General features: G+C 45.2%; 1 protein-coding gene across 1 annotated transcript in view; it reads right to left on the bottom strand.

Annotated features, from left to right (window-relative positions):
• Positions 1–14,861, bottom strand: part of TEC (tec protein tyrosine kinase) — a 152,059-nt gene extending 137,198 nt beyond the window's left edge. The window contains exon 1 of the mRNA XM_075066490.1: positions 14,840–14,861. The gene's annotated coding sequence lies outside the window, so the exon portion shown is untranslated. The remainder of the gene's footprint in view (positions 1–14,839) is intronic.
• Between the last annotated feature and the right edge of the window lie 5,008 nt (positions 14,862–19,869).

The following is a 19,869-nucleotide window of genomic DNA, read 5'->3' as shown; positions in this document are numbered from 1 at the left end:
GCAGCTTCCGACAGAGCCCTGAAGGCTCAGTCTCCGTTCCCCTTTGGTTATGTTGGTGTAGCTTGTCATGCCAAGACAGGATGAGTGAGTGGGGCTGTGCATGTGTCTATGCACATGTGCCTGTGTTTGTGTGTGTCCCTGTCTGTGAGGGTGAGAGAAATGTGAAGTGTGTGAGGGGGCTGACCCAGCGACGTGTGTCTGAGTGTCCACACATATATACAGCACATCTCACACACGCTGAAGCCTGTTCCCTGGCTCGCTGGCTCTCTCTCCCCACCTGGAGTGGTGGGTGTTCCTGTGGCTGCTGCACACTGACCATTACCTGGTCTGCCAGTGCTGGGGGGATGGGATGGCTTAAGGGGGGAGGTCCAGCTGCTGCTGTCTGCTGTGGCAACCTGAGTGCAGGAGCTGCAGCTGCTCTGGCACCAGCTGCTGTAGCTGCTGGGCTTGATACTACCATTTTTTGGTGCTTCCTGGTGCGGTGATGGCTGCTGCTCCACTTGCACAGGAGGCCAGGCTCAGAAGCCAGCGAATTCATCCTTGCACATGACAAGGGCGTCTGGTTGCCACTGCCTTCTGGCTGCTGCTCCCCACACAGTATCTCATAGTGGGAGAGGATGCTGTATGCTGAGCTTCCATTTTCCCACCACATTGGACAGAGACACACCAATGAGGACTCCACTGGGACTGTCAACTCGTTGGCATCCTGAGTTGCTGGGGTGTGAGAAGGTGAAGGAAGTCGGGGAAAGAAGGCTGAAGGCTGGGGCCCGTTTTAGTGCATTAAGTTAAATGCACCAAGCCTCGCCCTCTTCACCACGACACCCTGGGCAATGGCCAACATCACCCATCAGTAAGGCTGGCCCTGCTGGCCACTAGCATCTGGTATTGGCCACTGTCAGAAGACAGGATACTGGGCTAGATGGACCTTTTCTCTGACCCAGTATGGCCATTCTTAGGTTCTTATATACTGAAAAAAAGAGACAGTTGATTGACATCATTTGTACAGAACTCATTCAAGACAAGAAGTTTCACGAACAACACACACACAAGCGTAGGCTAATCATCCCAGGTGGAGACAACACCCTAGTTGAAATACACCAGAGAGGTGTTGTGATCAACAGAGAAGATATGGCTACCTCACCTGAGGAAACTAACATCCTTGTACAACAACTAGTTACGGTTGTGAAAGAGAAAGTGGTGGGAATATCAGTATTATGAAATGACACTGACATATTTGCCTTCCTTTTGCACCATTACCTTGAACAGGACTTAACATCCTTGGTGATTATGGAACCCAGTCCAAGAGAGAGAACTGTAATAGAGATCTGTGATACTGCTGAGCAATACCAAAACATTGTACCAGCCCTGTTAGCTGCCCATGCACTTTCAGGCTGTGATATACTAGTTTTCTATTTTGGCCTCAGCAAAGGCACTGTGTTGAAGATACTGTCAGCTGAATACTTCCTCTCTCTGCTTGGTGACATCAGTGTCTGATGTTATTGAACAGGAAACCAAACTCATAGCTCTGTGCTATGGACAATCAAACTGTGCCACCAGGTTGGAAGCATGGCAGAAATCATGGACAATGAAAATTGGTAAAGATACCACATCGACACCAAAGCTCAGCTCCTTACCATCAACAACTGAAGCATTTATATAAAATATAAAATGAGCACATCTTCAGGTATGTGTGTGGGAAAAGTGCCTTGGCTTTAGATGCACCACCACTTGATCTACTGCAGTATGGATAGATATGCGATGACACTTCCTTCCAAGTCTTTGTTTCCAAAAACTGGACCACACAATGTCATGCTTTCTCTTCCAGATATTTTAAGTTAATCAAGTGCTCTTATGACAATGATGCACCTTGTAAATCTATGAGCTGTGGGTGTAACTGTGCCAAACTGTATTATACCATATTTTGTGCATGCCAAGAAGATGTGACCTGATAAAATCATCTTCAGCATTTGCAGATGAAAATGGCAATAACAAGAAATGACTTCTGTTGTGAGGTAAGCTCTCAGCTGAAGTCTGCAATGACTCATCCCTTGGCCAGAGCCCACAATGACTTATCTTTCAGGCATGCTGCAGCAATCAATCCGTGATCAAGGACTGGGCCAGATGACACCCAGGAACAATTACTTAATCCCACAGGAAGAGCAGCAGCAAACCAGCCTGTGCAATGTCACCATTCAGCTCCTTCTGGTGTTGCAGATTGCCCCAGGCTTACAGCCTGCCCTCACCATTTTGCCCTACACTAATAATCAGTTAGACCTGCCTGAGCTGGCTCTGCCCCAGCCTCAGTGAGTCACCCAGTGACAATTTCCATAGACTGCTACACCTATTTCTGGGTCCTAAATGGAGCTCCTGGGCACTTCAACTCTGGAGGTGACAATCCTACTCTAGAGTCTCCAGAATCAAGTTGCCCAGCAGCAGCTGGAAAATCCCTCTCTCCAAGTGCAGGCCCAGACCATTTCACACCTTGTGGGACTGGCTGCGGTAGCAGCCCTGGAGCATGATCTGAAAGTTCTATTGTCAGACTGGTTTGGTGACCAACAGAGGTTTTGAAGGTTCATTAACCAATGCCACCTGCTGTTCATAATATCCCAGCCATGTACCCAAACTGCCAGGAAAGCTTTGGTGTCACCCCTTCTGAAATGGGTGGCCATTTTGAAGAATTCATCCAATCCATCTCGCTCATTTTTGATTACACTAACAGAGCTCACAGCATCAAAGCTGCCTTGCAGTTCCTCATGCAGTGTTCATGGTCCGTTTCTGCCTATACAACCCACTTCCAGCATTTAGCCACTGACACCACCTAGAATGGGGGCAGCACAGATTTATCACTTTTGTTGAAGGCTGAATGATGCCATAAAAGATGAACTGGCTCCAGTTGACCCTTCTCCCCTACCAAGTTGTTCTCCTGCCTAGAACTCTGTATCTAAATTGATAATCAGCTGCTCAAGTGTCACCCATAGAAGAGAAGGTCTAACACTGAACCCTAACCTAGTACTGTGACCCCTCAAGCATGCACTCTGCCCAGTCCTGCACAGAGCCCACTAAAATCAATGCCACTCAAAGACACCTCACAGATTGAAAGACTACTGGCAGGGTCGTCCCTAGTCCTTTTGGTGCCCTACGCAGCCCCTCCACGGCTTCCATGGGGGGTGGCTGGCTTGGGGGGAAGGGCCCATGCTGGCAGAGCTGAGCAGGTTGGGGCAAGGTCATTCCACTTTCTGCCACCCGGTGAGCGCAGGGCAGGCCCAACCTCGCAGTCACAGGGTGGCGGGAAATGGAGTGACCCTGCCCCAGCCCACTCCGCTCTGCTCCCCTGACTCCCAGCCTTGGGGCTTGGGGAGCAGGGGGGAACTGCCCCCCAGCAATCACTGGCAGCGTGGTTGGGAGCCAGGGTAGCCAAGCAGGCTAGGGCCTGGTCACTCCACTTACCACCACTGGTTAGTGCAGGCCCGCCCCCTACTGCAGTCCTCAGGGGAGTGGGGGCAAAGCAGGGGCAAGTGGGGGCAAAGCAGGGGCGGGGGCTTTGGGGAAGGGGTGGAGTGGGGGCAGGGCTGGGACAGAGCAGGGCAGGGGCTTTGGGAAAGGAGGGAGTGGGGACAGGGCTGGGGCAGAGCAGGGGTGGGAAGAGGCGGGGCTGAGGCAGAGCAGGGGCCAGGGCCACGGGGAAGAGGCAGAGCAGAGGCTGGAGCAACACACTGCTGCGTAGGGCACCAGGAAATTTGGTGCCCCGAATGTCCTGGTGCCCTGCGCAGCTGTGTACTTTGCATATGGGTAAGGCTGGCCCTGGGTGCCAGTACCTCAATGGCCTCTGGTTTTACTGCTGTGGGTGTGGCCCTTTTGTTTCAGGGTGGCCCCACAAGTTCAGCCCAGCCACGATGCCAGGAAAGGACCTTGTCCAGCCCCAATATAGGGGTCATGGCTGAATGCAACAAGGGGATCAGGTTCCCCAAATGGACCTTCTCTACTATCTGTGTGTGCTCCTGCACTGGTGCTCCCCTTTCAGCCCCATTTTCAAATCCAGCTGTGATGCCAGGCTACAGCCATACCCGAAGTAAGATGCACCTCACTCACCTTGATTGACTCCAGGGCATCTAGCAACTTTATGGACTTGGACTTTGCCCGAACTAACTGCCTGCCCATACATAGGAAGCTTGCCCCAGATTGATGAGAACATGGCCAAGGACTTCATCCAGCCTGTCGTCAGACGCTACCGGTATGGTGCTCTGTTCTGTTCAATGTTAATAACAGTCAGCTGTGTGCATGTGTTCACTCTGTGTGCTGTCCCAGCTTGTGCAGATAGCTGACACAGCAGACCCAAGAGAACCCTCAATGACCACAGATTCTGATAAGGTATGAAGGCACCCGGCCAGGTTTATTGTCAAACGAAGCACAGTAATAGTTCCCTGCCTACTCTACAGGACATACTTTGAACATGTGCCCCCTGACAATGGACCGGCTCTGTCAGTGGCAGGACACTCCACTGCCCACTAGGTCAGACAAAGACACCGCCTCAGCAATGCATTCCTATACAGGTACAAACAAGTTACACATCACTCCTGACGTAGTGAGGTGCAACCCCTTTACGCAGCAAGGTACAACCCCTCTATGGCAAAGTGCCACCTCTCACCTTGTACATGTTGGTTCAAACAAAACTCTATCCTCATATTACTCATTTGGCCCTGTCATCATGATGGGTCAGCCTGTTCCTTGTTATCTGTGTGGAATGTGCAAGTATGTGACTGTTCAGATATCTGGTGTCCAGTACCTTTTAGGTATGTATCTTTCTGCAGCATCAGCCCTTTCCTTGCCAGCTTCTGTGAGCAGGGCCTGCCTCTGGCTCACAGCATACATTTGCTTTATGTTAGCAAAGTCTTGACCATTACTTTAGTTCAGGCCTTAGGCCTCATACTGGGCCTCTGATATAAGGGTTTACGTTTCAGGGCCTCATCTTACTATACAGCCCTCCACTTCCCCTCCTGGAGCTCCCATCCTGTTTGTCAAGAAGACGAATGGAACACTGTGCCTCTGTGTCAACTGTTGGGCCTTGAATAACATTACATCAAAAACCAAGTACCCTTTCCCACTGGTCAATGAACTTCTGGGATGGGTCGATGCAGCTAAGTTGTCACCAAGCTTGACCTGCATGGTGCATACAATCTAATTGCATGCAGGAGGACAATGACTCAGGACAGTTTTCCATACCTGGTATGACCACTGTGAATACCTCATTATGTCCTTTGGCCTCACTACACCCTGACTACATTCCAGCACTTCTTGAACAACATCTTCAAGAATGTTGTAGACCAGTTTGTCATAAGCTACTTGGACAATATTCTCATCTTGTCTGAGAACCCAACTCTGCACAACCATCATGTCCTACAGATACTGGTACACCTCAGGTAAGTAGCTTATATGCAAAATCTGAAAAGTGTGCGTTTAAATGCACCTAAGTTCTGTCATCTCACCTGATGGGATTAGTATGGAGCCCCAGAAGATCTCTGCCATCATAAACTAGGCCACACCAAAACCCATCCATGACATCCAGTGCTTCCTGGGGTTCTCTAACTTCTATTGGTGGTTCTTCAAAGCGTTTTCCTAAGTGGTATCCCCAATGATGCAAGGCCTCGAAAAGAAGTCTGCCTTTGGACACCAGAGGCCCAACTGACTTTTGAACAACTGGAAGAAGGCCTTCATCTCAGCACCTGTGTTAATGCACCCAGACGCATCCAAGTCTTTTGTTGTTGAGGCAGATGCATCTGAAAATCTGGGCTGGGCTGTCACACCAGCAGGACACCTAGTATTCTCCACCTCTTAGCTTCCTGTAGGAAACTGTGAACACCCAGAGAACAAAACTATGAGATCTACAACAAGGAGCTGCTGGCCATCAAGGCTGCTTTTGAGGAGTGGCAACACCATCTGGAAGGCATATGCTTCCCTGTTCAAGTGTTCACTGATCACAAGAACTTGGATTACCTGCATTCCACAAAAGCCCTTAATCAACACCAGATTCAATGGTTCCTATTTTTGAGTTTACTCTACAGTACTGCCAGGGGACTGCAATGGCAAGCCCAACACACTCTTCCACAAAGGAGAGTACCTTGACATCAGGGAAAGACCATCAGAACCCTCCACTATCTTGAATCCCTGCCATTTTGCTAATGTGCAAGTGAATACTGACCTCCAGCTCTTGTGAAATCTTCGCTATGTAATGACATATTCACAGCAAAGTGGCTCAGTGCCAACATCAATCCAATATTCTTTATTAAAAATGGGGTACTGTTGTTCAGAGACTGTGTTTATGTCCCAGAAGGTCCATCTTGCATCATGATTCTCCAACTGTGCCATGACTTACCCCTAGTCAGCCACTTTGGGGTGTGGAAGACAATAAAATTTATTTTGTTGTATTTCTGGTGGCCAACATTACATGCCTCTGTTAGGTCCTACATCAACTTTTGCGAGGTATGCTGCTGGATGAAGGTTCCTCACATGAAACCTCTTGGAACCTTGGTCCCACTGCCTAGTCCTTCCCAACCCTGGGAGTCTCTATCAATGGACTTAATTGTAGACATTCCTAATTCCCAGGATCACACAGCCATACTAATAGTCATAGATCTATCTAAAATGTCCTGCTTCATGCCCTGTTGAAAGATCCTCATCATGGAAATGACAGCCCATTTGTTCTTCAATCACATCTTCAAGCTCCTTCAACATCAGTTCATCTCTCACTTCTGGCAAGTTATTCCACCTTTTGGATGTTGACTTGTGCCTCTCCACAGCATATTGTCCCCAAACAGATGGACATTCAGAATGAATGAATCAAATTTTGGAGCAGTATCTATGTTGTTTTATTAGTTAGCATCAGGATGACTGGGTCCAATTTCTACCCTTTTCAGAATTTGCTTATAAAAACTCTGATCATAAATCCACTCACCAGAGTCCTTTCTTTTCCAACTATGGCTTTAACTTCTGATTCCACCCATCCCTGCCACTGATTTTCCACATCCTTTCAGCCTCTGACCTGGTTAAACACCTCCACCACTTCCAGGAGAAACTGAAATCCTAGTTGGATACTATCAAGGAGGACTAAATACTTCGCTGACTTTCATCATGAAGTTGAATCTTTAGTTACTATTGGGGAAAAGGTATGGCTCTCCTCACGACATTTGGACACTTCTTGAGCCTCTACAAACTCAGCTACTGGTACCTTGGCCCCTTTCTGGTCATTCAGCAACACTAACCTTCCTTCAGCTGCCCCCCATGATGCAAGTGCAGCCAGGGCCGGCTCTAGGCACCAGCATTCCAAGCATGTGCTTGGGGCAGCACTTTTCAAGGGGCGGCACTCCAGCTTTTTTGTTTGTTTGTTTGCTTTGGCAGCGGCACTCTAGCCCCCCTTTTTAATTTATATTTTTTTTGCTTGGGGTGGCTAAAAACCTGGAGCCAGCCCTGAGTGCAGCATATGTTTCATGTCTCCTTTCTGAAGAAAGACATGCCCAACTCGCTCCCTGGACGAATGCCTCTTCCCACTCTGATCATGGTGCAGGGACAAGAGGAGCACCTCATAAGGCAAATTCTTGATTCCAAGGTTCTTTGGGGAAAGCTCCTATTCCTTGTTGACTGGAAGGGGTATGATCCAGAAGAACACTAATGGGAACCAGCTAGTAACATCCATACTCCCAACCTGCTACATGAGTTTCACTGATCCATCCTGACAAACCCAGTCTGAAGATGCCTGGAAGGTGTTCTTGAGGGGAAAGTACTGTGAGTAAGCCCTCAGCCAGAACCTGTGATAACTCATCTTTCAGGTGTGCTTCAGCAGCCAATCCATGAACAACGACTGGGTCAGATGACCCCAGAGACAGCTACTTAATCCTACAGGAAAAGCAGTTAGCCAGTCTGTGCAACATTCAGCTCCCTCTACTTTGTGGCATCACAGACTGCTCCAGGCTTCAAGCCTCCCCCTGTCCCTGATCCAGGCTTCTAGCCTGCTCTCACCACTTGGCCTTACACCAGCATTCACCTGCTGGCTTTGCCCTGGCCTCGGGGAGTCACCCAGTGATACCCTGACATGCATTACTCAGATTAGGACACTCAGCTGTACTTTTGAAGAAGAGAGAACACCAGTAATCATTTATAATGATTCCATAGTGAGGTATTTAGTTACAATTATTATTTTATTTATAATTTGTTGAATATTTTTCACATTAAAAAGAATGGTCACTGTATCAAATGAAAATTAAGGTCTGTGCTATACACCTACCCACCCTCCTCATATACCCTTATTATTCATACATGGATTATTGATTGATGTTTCAGATTTTAAATACATGTATTTCATATATTAGAATTCTTCTGCCTTCATTCTGTATACCCCAAATAATGCAAACTCTTACTGATTTGGGGTGGTGAGGGAGGGATTAAATGTAGATATTTCAAAATGCTCAGCAGTGATAATGTCATCAGGTTGATTCTTAAAAGGTATGGACTTGAGATACAGAATCCACACCAAAAAAAACCCAACACTCTTGTATGGAACCTAAACCAGTGTCGACCAGAGTGGCTGAAGGATTAAGGGGTAACTGAGTATAATTCTATGCACTGTGTTATACAGAAAGTCAGACTAGATCAGCAGTTTTCAGATTTCATTGCACCACAACCCCCTTCTGACAACAAAAATTACTACATGACCCCAGGAGGGGAAAGCCAAAGCTTGAGCCCCATCACCCTGGGTGGGGGGGCCAAAGCTGAAGCCCAAAGGTTTCAGCCCCAAGAAGGGGGCTGTAACCTGAGCCTGGCTGCCCAGGGCTGAAGTTGAAGCCTGAGCCCCACCGCCCAGGGCTGAAGCCCTCAGACTTCAGCCCCTGGTGGTGGGGCTTAGGCTTTGGGTTGGCCGTGGGCGGTGGGGCTCAGGTTTCGACTTCTTGGCTTGGGCTTTGGCCCTGGGTGGTAGGGCTCATGTTTCGACTTTGGCCCTAGGCCCAGCAAGTCTAACACCAGACCCGGTTACCCCATTAAAACAGGGTTGCGACCCACTTTGGGCTCCTGACCCACAGTTTGAGAATCTAATGGTCCCTTCTGGACTTAAAAAGTGAGTCTATTAAAGCAGTGGTTCTCAACTTTTCCAGACTACTGTACCCTTCTTAGGAGTCGGATTTATCTTATATACCCCCGCAAGTTTCATTTCACTTAAAAACTAATTGCTTACAAAATCAGAGATAAAAATACAAAAGTGTCACAGCACACTATTACTGAAAATTTGTTTACTTTCTCACTTTGTCTGTATGAAATTTTAGTTTGTGCTGACTTTGCTACTGTTTTTGATGCAGCTTGTAAAACTAGGAAAATATCTAAATGAGTTGATGTGTCCTGTGAAAGACCTCTCTGTACCCCCAGGGGTACATGTACCCCCAGTTGAGAACCACTGTATTAAAGTATCCAGTGAGAGGGGCCACTCAGTTGGTGTCACCAAAGGCATAATTAGATCTGCACAAACTTTATTATTAATGATGATGTGCAAGAATGAAAGAATTCATTCTGGCTCCCAGATTCCAAGCTGAGTTTGCAGAGCTGATAGTTAGCAAAATTATATTTTTTACTTGTAAACAGAACTTTTTATCTGGGAATCATGATGATAAAATAAATATGACACCTTACTTTGCCATTTTTAGAGAGTTACTTTCTAGAGTAGAATTGCACTTCAAATTCCTTAACATATGTAGGTAGAGGTAATGATAAAGGCATGTGTGACGTCTATAATCAGCTGCCCAATCTTTAACTGGTTGCCCAAGTATACCATCCCTACTAAGCCATAAAGATAACCATAGGCATACCAAAAATGAAAAGGGAGCATGTGATCACTATGTTTCAACAGAACAGTGCATAGAGTTTAATCTACATTTGATTGAAAACAGCCTTTCTTGCTGCATTAAATTACATCATTCCAAATGAGTGTTAAGATGCTCCATTCAAGGGTGGGAAAGAGTGTTAGGGACAAACCCAGATCTGTTCTCCAGGGCAGTGGTGGGTCCATTTGTGAAAGTGGGTGCTGGATGTGGGGGAACTACAGCCAGGGACAAACAGTGGGGATTGGGGGATTCACATAATAGTGGATCCTCCTGCCAACCCTTCTCAGTGGGGTGCTGCCTAAGTGCACCATATAGGCAACATCAGCCACTGGATAAAGTAGACTGCAGAACAGTTACAGAGCTGCTATGTAGTCTGGAATGGGGGAAGACATTTTGCTGTTGGGCATCCCCTCTCTGTGTAATACTCTGATATATTATTAATTTTTTGAAAAGGTGGGGTTGGATGGAGTTCCATTTAAGGCCTGTCAGTGCCACTCTTTCATGTGCTGGAGAGAGATGATTGAGCAACTTGAAACACTCTGTCCTCTCTTTCCTTAGCTTTGATTCCTCTCCTGATAGTCTCTTCTCTGTTTCCTGTATCTTTTCCCCATTGTTTTTTTCTCTTGACTTTCTCCTCTTTTCTAGCTTCTTATTTCTGTGGTCTTCCATCTCCTACTACTATTGTCAAAGATATATAATAGAAATTAGAAATATGTTATTAATGTTTGTATTGTAGTTTGGTACAGAGGCCTTAGTCAGGACTGGGTTCTAATTGTATTAGCACTGTAGAAACACATATGGAGACATGGTTCCTGCCTTGAAGAGCCTATAGTCAAAAGCTTCAGTTTCTGTGGAGCCACATGGATCTCTGCCCTTGCAGAGCTCCATTGAAGTTAATTGGGCTGTGCATAGGCACAAGGGTACACCTGTGCAGATCACATTTCAGGATCAAGACTTTAGTAGATAAGTTAATTCAAAGGATGGAGGATACAATGGAATTTTTAGAGAAAACCCTCTTTTTACTGTGTTAGGCCCTGATTTTGCAACAGACGATATGAGTTTGGACCTCTGTTCCCATGCAGAGCCCCACTGAGATCAGTAATCTTGGGGCCTAATCCAAACCCAATGAAAAGACTCCTGTTGACTTTTATGGGCTCTGAATCAAGTCTTTAAAGAGCAAGAATGACCTATAATTTTGTACTCTTTAAACTGAACAAGAACCTGAAAATGAGGACTTCTGGTATTACGCCTTTGCCAATCAGATAGAGAGCAGTGCACTGTGATAGCTAACCCACTACACAACTCACCACCTTCTGCAGCTAGGAGTTGTGGGAAGGTGGAGTGGATCACAGAGCATCATGGGTACTGGCTTAATGTCCCATGATGCAGTTTTTTCTGTCCCATCATTCCATGGGTTTCTGACTCTTTCGTGCAATTTTTCAATGGCCCTTGTTTACTATGCACCAGCCATCTCTGCCTGAAAGGATGTATCCTGCACTGTTCTCTACTGTTGTGGTCATTTAGCAACATCCTGACCATTCCTTCAGTTTAGGCCTCATACCAGGCCTCTGATACCAAGGGTTTATGTCTCAGGGCCCCATCTTACGACGTTTCCCCACTTTTTGTCTTTTTTATGGGGAGGATGTTTACCCATCGTCCCGGAAAAGCATAATGCATGAACTGAAGATAACCCAGGGGGCTAAACACTGTTATGTGGTCACCTTATTTCGCCATCCATACATTCATGGCTCATCTGTCCTTAGTCTGCACATTCCCTCATACGACTGGTAGACAGATTTTATTATCCAATTATTTTTTAGTACCTTATGATGACCTGGGAATGTTGGGCCTGGGTCATGACTGAGGAATGTAGTATTATGATTGAGCCTTAGAGGCACTCCCAAATAATATATATGAATAATATGGATATGGCATACATATTTGTAGCATATATGGGTATATATGTATGGTAAGTATGTGTACATATGACACCACTTTATGTCCAAGCATAACCATGTTTTTCCAGTCTGGTGTTGTAGTCTGACCCTTTTACTTTGGTGACACAGATAGAAACACACTCCTATGAGGGCAATTGCAGTTATCACCTGTATCATGATTAGTAGTAATCTGAGTGTTTTGAAATACTGGGATTGTTATAGTGTGTTCCACAGTATTATGTATATGAGAAGTAAAACAGACATTTGGAGTAGTGACACTACAAATGAGACCTTTATATGTATAAATGTCTTGTAATTAGTTACTACCCAGTACTGTGCATTCATGTTACGGGTCACCCTTACTGCTCGTTGTCACCCTCTGGTAAGCTTTGCTGGGCAGGAAACAGTAATGTCTAGCTTCTCTGTTACATGGATTGCATTGCCCCATGATACACCAGTAGTTGATGTAGATCCAGCTGTTTTTATGGATGTTATTTTCAAGATAACTTACTGAATGGACAGTAACCAATTTATCAAATATTACTGTGTAGTATTGGTATCCAGACACAGAGCCAGATTGTTTTGAATAACATGTGTCTTAGTTAGGATGCAGTGTCAATAACCCAAATTATGACGGGCACTAACAAGGAATTTGTTTACCCAATTGTAGTTACTGTGTAACTTAATTTCTTTAGCAATTTGGTTTTTTTCCCTCCCTTCATGTTGTTTGCTGCCATTCATTTGTTGATTTTTACCTGTGTGTTGGTTAAACAGTTTAGCAAGGTTATGCACATTGTAAATGTTGTACAGCAATAATACAATACAGCAATAGTACAATGATAATACAGTAGTGCAGCAATAATACAGTTGTTTTTACACAGTAACCAAGTTGAAATTAAATGGCAGTTTATCCTAGTCCAGCTAAGGGTTTTTAGCTGATTGTTAAATTAATTGTCCATATATGGCAGATAGAGGTGTATTTGACCAGCCTCTTATTTATACAGCACTTCATTTTTCTTTTCTTGATGCATGGGGGTTTCTTAACGGTATACAGATATCTCTGGTGTCTTTGTGGTGTGATATCTTCTGGTGTCTTTGTTCTTCAGTTAGTTAATATAATAAAGTTTTTGTTTGTTAATTTTTACATTTCTTTTGTTTCTAGTAGCCCAGATTTAATACACAGATTAATTTAGTGTTTACAGTGTAATAGGGACCAAGTCTTTTATACACAAGCTATACTTTTGCAATTGTTGTATAGACATTCATTTTCACTTGAGGTGCATTACTAATATTTTATACTAAACGTAATGTATAACGGCTAAAATAGATGTACACAATCTTCCATGAGAAGGTGTATTGCTTTCCTTTGCTGAACGCTTTGTTTCACCAAAAGGGTTAGTAACATAATTTTAACAAGCTTTTTAGAATTACACCTCTACCCCGATGTAACGCCACCCGATACAACATGAATTCGGATATAATACGGTAAAGCAGCGCTCTGGGGGCGGGCAGGTCTGCGCGCTCCAGCAGATCAAATCAAGTTCGTTATAACGTGGTTTCATCTATAACACGGTAACATTTTTTGGCTCCTGAGGACAGTGTTATATCAAGGTAGAGGTGTACTTTGCTTGTGATACCAAGTTCACTCTTGTTAACTGTTAAGAAGCACAAACTTTAACAACCACTGCTTCCCATTAACATAACATAAGAAAAGTGTATAAAATTAAACCAACTATAAAATTAAACCAAAATAAATTTTAAATACAGGTCCATGCAAATACTTTGAGGGTATTAAACTTTCATGATGCTTTGTTATGTTTGGGAGCCAAAGGTGGAAATCTGTTGAAAACGTGGAAACCTGTTGAAATTGTTTGGTTAGCTTTATGCATAAATTGTTATTTTAAAACATTTTGGTTATGACATTGTTATAATTATATTCAAAAGTTTATAAAAAGCCCAAACAAGAAATTGACATTTTGTTAATATTAGCTTAATCTTAATGTTGAGGTTTCCCCTTACATTTTTTCTTTGAATGACAAATTTAAAAAAATGTAAAAAACAAAACAAAACTGTGATTGATAAAAGATAATTCTTTTTGTTTGCAATTGCATTATTTGTTTAGGCAGAAATATATGTACGTATATTTGTAACTGAAACCTTTTTGAGCTTTGCACAAAGAATTGGTGCTAATAATACTATGATTATACTCCAACCATGATCTTAAAATAGTGTGGTACCACATATACATATATTTTTAAAAGGGTATAAAATTGACTTTTGTTGCAACAAAATAAAAATAATTTTAAAAATAGTCACGTGACACAGAACATAAAACACAAGACAACACACGACATACAGGACAAACTTACAATTAAAAACAAATGGCACCAGAATTCTATTCATAACTATACAAAATAAGGCAAACAAAAATAAAAAAATAAAAAGGGTTAAACATTTGAATAAACAAGTTATCGTATTAAAATTTTTAACAAAAATTGATAATATATTATTATTTGTCAAATTTATTGTATTAATTTGGTAACAAGGAATTTTGCTTTACTTTATATTTAGCATTATTTTAAAACTCTGCTATATGGAAATTAGAAAAGCCCATGTTTCAAATATTAGTGAGTAATTAGGATTAGAAGCAGAGTGTGCATTGCTCTTGCTTGGCAACCATATCTTAAAGAAAGTTAGGAACAGGGGCAGCTCCAGACACCAGCACGCCAAGTGTGTGCTTGGGGCAGCAACCCGCGGGGGGTGCTCTGCTGGTTGCTGCTAGGGCGGCAGGCAGGCTGCCTTCGGTGGCATGCCTGCAGAGGGTCCGCTGGTCCCATGGCTTCGGCGGACCTCCAGCAGGCATGGCGCCGAATCCGCGGGACCGGGGACCTCCCACAGCCAAGCCGCCGAAGGCAACCTGCTTGCCGTGCTTGGGGCGGTAAAATACCTTGAGCCGCCCCGGTTAGGAATAATTCCAGCTGTTGCATTCCTGAAGGATTAAAATAATTAATTTACTGGATTTATTTAAAGTAAAGTTTTTACCTTGTTTTCTTTTTGTTTCTCGTTTTGTTCTGTTTTCAGTTGTTTTATCTTTTGGAGGTTTCTGTAAAAACTATAACTTTTAATTTTTAAAACAAAAGAGAGAGAGCCGAAGTGAGGAGAGACGGGGGAAATGAGGGTGGGGTGAAGAGCAACCTAGGAAGATAGTGAGACCGGAGCCAAGAGAGATTAACTCTATCAAGGTATTTGAAAGTATGGGCGGCAGCAGCGAGTTTAGCAAACTGAGGAAGCATATGAAGGAAAAAACTTAACCGGTATGTACAAATATTTGAGAAAGGTGGTTATATTTTTAGATATGAGTGTGGAATGTGGTTCTGTGGGTCAAAGCAGCTGGGAACCTGCACAGTTGGGAACTGCGCCCCTGGTTTTTATCCTGGTTTTGAGAGGACAGTGTGGGTAGTTACCTGCTCTTGTAAAACCAGAATTTGTTCCCCCAGTGTCTGTTGCTTTTGTGTGCATGCCAAATAGATGGCAGGAGTGCCCTTTTGTGTTGCAGTTAACTGTTTTTGGGCAACTCCACGTGTTAATGAGTCAATTCTAGGTGTTAAACTGGTTAATTTTGGTTTTTTATTTTGAAATTCTTTTTTATTCACTCTCCTGCGATCGAGTCGCAGCTCCTGTCTCCTAATGTGCGCTGTGAACTGTTCCATTTCGTGCTTCATCTGACTTACCAATTCAGTGAAAGTATTGTGTGCTACTTTTTCCATCCGTGCACTTACTTGTCCCGTTCTGACAGGCACCTGTCTAGGTCCTGGTTTAGGTTGTACCAGAACCTGGCTTTTATCATAAGGTAGTAGTTGCACTGCAGTGGACCCCGCTTCATCTTTTAATTTTACTAGGGCCACCTTTTTCCACTTCTGTTCCCCAGGGTAGCTACCTGAAGCCTGCTGTTGACCACAGATATTTATAACAGGAGACAGCACATGCAGTTTTTGTAGGTTCCTTGCAGCTGTTTCCAATGTTTTATTCTGTTTCTGTGACGGTTATCTCTGGGCTGCTTGCCACCCTGCAAGGGCGGGCAAGGGGAGGCATTCCAGGGCTTTGTAGCTTCTTTTGATTCTTTTAACTCTTTCTTTCTTACCGTTACATGCTCTGCCAATTTTGTGGCATGCTGTATTAACCATTTAACAGTCATGGTTATCATTTGCAATATTTTACATTTTAAGACTACAGTCTCTGCCCTAGCCTCACAAATTACATTATATGTTTCTTCCTCATTATATTTTTTAAACTCTATGGGGATTTGCAGGGAGGGGTTAAGGAGGTTCCCTAGCTTGTGGCTGTCTGTCATGTTAGATCGCGATTCCTACAGTGGACAGCTTGCTTCCTCACCAGAACAGCCGTCAGGGTCATCAATGTCATCAGATTCTACCGACGTGGTGCTCTGCTCTGTTCAATGTTGATAACAGTCAGATGCATGCGTGTGTCTTCTCCTTGTGTGTTGTCCCAGCTCTGCGCAGATAGCCGCCATAGCAGATCTTGAGCGAACCACCCAATGACCACAGATTCTAATAAGGTACGAAGGCACCCGGTCAGGTTTATTGTCAAACAAAGCACAGTAATAGTTTCCCGCAGACTCTACAGGACATACTATGAATATGTGCCCCCTGACAATGGACCGGCTCAGTCAGTGGCAGGACTCTTCACTGCCCCCTAGGCCAGACAAAGACGTCCACGCACGGATGCATTCTTATACAGACACAAACAGGTCATTGAACACACTGATGGACAGCCCCTCCATGCATTAGGGTATTGCCTTTCTCCCAGTGCAGATTGGTTCGAACAAATAAGTCTATCCATCATACTGTCTATTCATCATATTGTCCTTTCATATTGTCTATTCATCATATTGTCCTTTTATACTGTTTTTAGGCTGGGTCTGCCTGTTCCTTGTTATCTGTGTGGGGGCTGTCCTGGCATATGTCATCTTATTAGTGCTTACATGTGTATATGCTCTTGCCAATTTCTGTGAGCAGGGCCTGCCTTTGGCTCACAGCCTAACTTTGCTTTAGCAACGTCTTGACCATTCCTTCAGTTCAGGCCTCATGCCTCATACCAGGCCTCTGATACTAAGGGTTTATGTCTCAGGGCCTCATCTTACTACAGTAGTCTGCAAATCTGCCAATTGCCACTGTGTATTAATTCCAGCAGCAACCACCGTGTGTAGGAGTTAAAGACTGATTATCTTTCACAGAGTATTTTTTTATTAAATAGCAATAAACACAAAGAAAATGCTTGGTTGAAAGGGATATAACACTGAAGGGCGCTCTCCTGATGGAGGCTCTCATAGCTGTGTGTAACTCAAGCTATCATTTGGAAGCTGTGATCAGGGACTGCAGCATCTCTGTTTGCTCCTCCATCACTTTTATCATCTGCTCCTGGACCACTAAAATTTACTCCTGGCTCTCCTTCCTATCTATTTTTAAATCTTCATTAGCTGACTCTCTCCACGCCCTTTGTTCTTGCTCTGTGGCGACAGAGGATTGGAGCACCTCCCAAAACATGTCCTCCTTGCTCCTCCTCAGTAGCTTCCTTAGCTGGTGGAGGTGCTCTGCTAGTGTGTAGGGGGTTCCCACATCTGCAGAAGCACAAGAAACAATAAGCAGAAGCATGATTGTTAGTGCACTCACCACATCTAATCATAAAATACCCCTCTTTCTCACTGTCCTTGGGAAAGCTTACAGTTAAGCAAATGCTCTAAACATGGTGAGTTTGGCCGGGAGGCAGGGAGAGGGTTTGAAGATGGAGCAAAGGGTCATGGTGGATTTTTTTAAGGGAATCAGTGCAAGCAGCTAGGGACAATATTGTAAATTCTGCCACCATTTTCCACAGGCGGGGTCACTGAAGCCAATATCTCACTCCTGAGGGTGAGTAAGGATGAAAGGGTGCATCTTCTACATGCGTGTGGCTTCAGAGCAGGTCCCTATGCTACTTGCCTGTATGACACTTTGTTCCCTGCGCAAGTGTTTGCTGATTAGTGTGGGAAAGTTTCCTGCAGTGGTGGAAGGAACAAACCAGCTTTGCCAAGGAACCTTCGACAGAGGATGAGCGAGTAGCTCCAGGAAAGTTTCCTACAGATCTCTCTGGAGGATTCTCATTGCATTAACACACTGTCCTCGTCCACTGTGTACCTGCACAGGGGCATGGAAAACAGATGCAGACTCAGATAGTCTTTGTACATTTCTATCCCTTAACCCACTTCTAGCATATAACAAAGCAAAGGACAGCTCTACCTCATGTAATCAAGCAGCATCAACTCAAAACGTTCACTTAACAGAGGTCTCCTTTCCTGTATCATGCGCATCACAGACAGAGCACTAGGACTGGCTCGACCCCTCTACCATTGAGAAGAAATCCTGGCTCATTACAGTACCAGATGAACCAGTCATCTGTCCCATCTCATCCTTCAACCTACTTCTTCTTCCACCACTTTGTCTTTGAGGTTGAGTCCGCTGGCCACTATCTCCAGCCCTGCTGAAGTATTTATGGGGCTCTTGCCAATGGAGATAGGGTAGGGTCACCACCGAAGATGGTGTCCAGGTCCTAATAGAAATGGCAGGTCTTTTGCACAGCACCAGAACAATGGTTTAACTCCTCTGCCTTCTGGTACACCTGCCTTAGCTCCTTAATCATCACACAGCACTGATGCATATCCTATTTGTAGCCCTTATCCATCATGCCACAAGAACTTTGACCATAGGTATCAAAGTTCCTACCACTGGAGTGGAGCTGGGACTGCACAGTCTCCTCTCCCTACAGACCCAGCAGATTGAACAACTCTGGTGTGCTCCAGGAGGGAGAGCTTTTGCTGCGTGGAACTGCCATGGTCAGCTGGAAATATGCAACGTTAGCTGTCCACACTGAGCAAACAAAGTGGAATTTCAAAAATTCCCAATGCTTGAAAGAGGGAGGGGCAGATGCCTGTCTACCTGGATGCAGGGCAGCAGAGTTCAAACTGCTGACCAGAGCAATCAGGCTGTGCATTGTGGGACACACTGGCAGCCATTTACAACAGCATAACCAAGAAGAGCGTCTGTGTTGATATTTTGTCAATCTAAGTTTGCCAGAGAATGCTCTATGCCTCTTGTTGGGGTGGTTTTATTGTCAGCAAAGCTGGATAGTTTTGTCCTAAATAAAGATGAAAGATGATTTAATTAGTGGAGCCTCAGGATGGGATGAGGCAGCATTTCCGAAAACACTGGAAGGGTACCATCATACCACAGTGCATGTTTGGGTGATGGGATAATGCTACTCACTGACACCAAATGAGTGTGGTTTAGTAGATGGAGACAAGGAAACAATGCCTGGTAAAGGGAACGTTCACGGCCTTGGGTGTGGAACTGAGTTACACAGACTACTGCCAAAGTTACCTCCAGTGCATATTTTACTTATTTACACCAATACACTATTCTTTTAATAAAGACTTGTTTTCTACACAACCTCAGTGCTTTGGGGAAGGTGGCAAGTACTGTGTGATCCCAACAATTCTGGGTGGGGCTCAAGCCCGTCTTGTTAGTTTTAAAACGGGTCAGTTGTTCTTTGAACTAGATCCTCGCTGCTGCGGCGCCCCCCTTGCAGCAGGCCACGGGGGCAAGCAGAACCGCTGCGCAGGGAGGCAGCCGTGCCAGCGAAGGGATGGGGGCACTAATGAGGTGCCGCAGCAACGGCCATTCCTTGGGAACAGGGTGATTTATCACCCCTCCCCCATCGGCTGCCGGCGGACCAGGGCTCTGACAGCTGCAGGAACCGGAGCTGATCCGGGGGCCGTTGCCTCGGGATCCTGGCTCTACTGCACAAGGCTCCGCAGGCGGCTGTCAGCCCCGCTCGGGGGCAGCAGGAGCGGCGGCTACAGGCCAGGGCCTTGGTCTGAACTCAGCCCCCGCCCACATCACTAGCCCCTTGTCTACGCTGCACTTCCGGAGACGCGAGCCTCGCTCCCGGGCAAGCCCCGCCCCCTGGATACCTCTGTCCCGGACCGGGCCGGATGCCGGGCGCGCGCGTGAGGCGCGGCT

The sequence above is a fragment of the Chelonoidis abingdonii genome, chromosome 5, assembly GCF_003597395.2.
Source record: "Chelonoidis abingdonii isolate Lonesome George chromosome 5, CheloAbing_2.0, whole genome shotgun sequence".
NCBI lineage: Eukaryota > Metazoa > Chordata > Testudines > Testudinidae > Chelonoidis > Chelonoidis abingdonii.
Note: the sequence above shows the minus strand (reverse complement) of the source record. Positions and strands in the feature narration are given on the sequence as shown.